General features: G+C 36.3%; 1 non-coding gene across 1 annotated transcript; it reads left to right on the top strand.

Moving 5' to 3' along the window:
- Window positions 1-200: 200 nt before the first annotated feature.
- Window positions 201-307, top strand: LOC121227205 (small nucleolar RNA R71). Its single transcript, XR_005924849.1, has one exon. It is a non-coding gene; the product is annotated as a small nucleolar RNA R71 (small nucleolar RNA).
- Window positions 308-3,214: the final 2,907 nt, after the last annotated feature.

Genomic DNA, 3,214 nt, shown 5'->3' with positions numbered 1-3,214 from the left:
TGTTATAAATGCCGGCTGCTTTTGTTGGCTTTGTCCTCATGACTTGCCACTGATAATTATTTAGTGACATCTCTTCTATAAATTCATAAGCATCTTCAAGTGTTTTATTATTGATGGTTTCGCCCGCGGCTACGTCGATCATCTGTCGAGTCGAAGCATTCAGGCCATTATGAAACGTTTGAACCTGTAGCCAGAGTGGTAACCCATGGTGAGGGCATCTTCTCAAGAGGTCCTTGTGTCTCTCCCATGCATCTTAGAGTGTTTCTAAATCCATCTACACAAAAGAAGAGATATCGTTACGTAATTTAGCCGTTTTAGCCGGTAGAAAATATTTTAATAAAAAATTTTTGGTCATTTGTTCCCAAGTAGTGATTGACCCTCGTGGTAACAAATTCAACCATTGTTTAGCTTTGTTTCTCAACAAAAAGGGAAACAACCGAAGGCGAATGGCGTCATCAGAAATGCCATTTATTTTAAAAGTGTCGCAAAATTCTAAGAAATTTGCCAAGTGAGCGTTGGGATATTCGTCCTCCAAACCATCAAACTGCACAAATTGCTGTATCATTTGAATTGTGTTAGGTTTCAGTTCAAAAGTATTTGCAGCTACAGCTGGTCTAACTATGCTCGATTCAATTCCTGTTAAAGAAGGTTTAGCATAATCAGACATAGTGCATGGAGTAGGATTCTGATTAGCAGCAATCGCAGGAGGTAGTAGATTTTCTTGGTTTTCAGCCATCTCCTCAGTTGTGGTTGAAGTGTCGTCCTCTTGCTCTTCCTCTATGTATTGTAAGCTTTGCCTTATTTCTTTTTGGCTTCTGCGAACTATGGAATCGATCTCACTATCGAATAATAATGGTCCTGACGGGTTTCTTCTAGTCATAAACTAGAAAAACCTGTCAGAAGAAAATAAATGAAGAATTAGAAAATAAAATAAAAAAATATAAATTGCAATAAAAGTAAAATGGCTAAAGTAATAAAAATCGAGTGTTCCTAATATCCTAGTTCCCTGGCAACGGCGCCAAAAACTTGATACGTGATGTTCGCGACAGGTTTTAAATATTTATAATTAATGTATCTTGAAACTAACTATTATGACGATGAAGGCAAGTGTACCTATCGAACAGTAGTAGAGCTTTAGCAAGACCGGATTGTCGAACCCAAAGGAACCAAGATTACTAGTAATTACCTTCTTTTTATTATCTAGCCTAAAAATTAAAGGATTTGGTTATCTGAACTAATTACTAAACTAAGAATGCACAGAGAGAAAATTTTGGAAAATACTTTTGGGAAAATTCGATTGATTAAGACAATACCTAAGGAAAAATCCACCTAGACTTCACTTGTTATTTGACTCTGAACCAGACAATTTATTCATTTGACTTGATTCGTAAAAATCCCTATGTTATATTATTATCTCTCTCGAGACTAATAATGTCTAACCCTAGGTTGAATAATTGAAATCTCTTTCTAATTAACACCCTAGAATTGCATTAACTCGATCTATGGATTCCCTTATTAGGTTTCACCCTAATTTGGCAAAATCTTGTCACCCTATCTCTAGGCGCGCCATCAACTCTGCTTAATTATGAAACTTTATTCTTAGACAGGGTCTATTCCTCCTCTGAATAAGAGCTTAGCTTGAATCAATATCCTGGAATATTAAAACAAGAATTAAGAACACATAATTAAGAGCAAGTCAAATATTTATCATACAATTCAGAAAATAATAACTAGAACCATCTTAGGTTTCATTCCCCTTAGGTATTTAGGGGTTTAGTTCAAACTTATGAAAGAAAACATCTCAAAAGCATAAAGATAACGAAACATAAGAAAACCCAAAACTCCTTGAAGGGAGATCTTCAGTCTTAATGATGAATCCAGCTTTTGAGATGGATCAATTAGCTTTCCTTGAGTAATTCCTTGTTTCCTACTTCGCGTCCCCCTCCTAAGTGCCTCCTTAAGTGTTTAAATAGGCTTTAAAATGCCTAAAAGCCCTCAAAATTGGCCTTTTCTGAATAGGGTTATACTTGGGCTCGCAGGGACACGCCCATGTGCGATTACTCCAGCCCGTGGTCAAGGCTATTGAATAGGCACGGGCGTGTAGTCTACCCGTGTAAGTCGTGCTTTGATCCTGCCAAAGGGACACAGCGGTAGGACACGCCCGTGTGAGGTAGTCCAGGCCGTGTTGATTTCCCATTTGGGTCCATTTTCTCTGTTTTCGACTCGTTTCTCACTCTTTTTACTCTCCTATGCTCACCTAAGTATAAAGCATGAAATTAAAGAATTAGGAGCATCGAATTCACCAAATCTAAGGAGAAATCATCCATAAATGTGTTAAGCATGAGATAAAAATATGTATAAATTACGGTTTATCACTACCCTAGAAGATTGTTTAAACTTGTGAGTATACCCACGAATGTCCAATCTGTTGGAACAAATCAGTGTTTAAAATAGACATAGTACTACATTCCTCTTGAGGCATCCTAGATAGAGAATCTGCTACATCATTATATGCTTCCTTCCTAAAAATGAGTGAATAATCATAACCAATCATTTTTACCACTTGAGTTTGTTAAGTTGGAGTTGTGATTTTCTAATCTAGCAAAAATTTAAGACTTCAATGATCAATTTTGATATGAAAATGCCTTCCCAAAATATAATTGTTACATTTCTTGACAAAAATCACAATAGTCATCATCTCTTTTTCATAAATGATAGAGCTTGATGCCTAATAGAGAAACCTTTACTAAAATAAGCTATGGGCTTTCCCTTTTGTGTTAGAATAAATTCAATGCCAATATTTGAGGCATTAGATTCAACCACAAAGGCTACTTCAAAATTAGGAAAGCCTAATGTCGGGGCAATAATCATAGCCTCTTTGAGTTGCAGTCAAGAAGTCGTGGTTTGGTCAATCCATATAAAGGCATTCTTATTGAGAAGATTAGTGATAGGCTGTGTTATAGCTCTATAATTCCTCACAAACCTCCTATAATATCTGATCAACCTGAGCAACCGCTTTAATTCCTTAACTGATTGAGGTAAAGGCCAATTGATAATACACTCAACTATCCTTGCATCCATTGATACCCCTTGATGATTGATAACATGACCTAGATATTCAATTTCCTTAGATCCGAAGTCATATTTATAGAACTTAACATACAACTGCTATTGCATCAAAATTTCTAAAGCTAGCTCTAGATGTGTCAAGTGC

Source organism: Gossypium hirsutum, chromosome A03 (assembly GCF_007990345.1).
Source record: "Gossypium hirsutum isolate 1008001.06 chromosome A03, Gossypium_hirsutum_v2.1, whole genome shotgun sequence".
Taxonomy (NCBI): Eukaryota; Viridiplantae; Streptophyta; class Magnoliopsida; order Malvales; family Malvaceae; genus Gossypium; species Gossypium hirsutum.
Note: the sequence above shows the minus strand (reverse complement) of the source record. Positions and strands in the feature narration are given on the sequence as shown.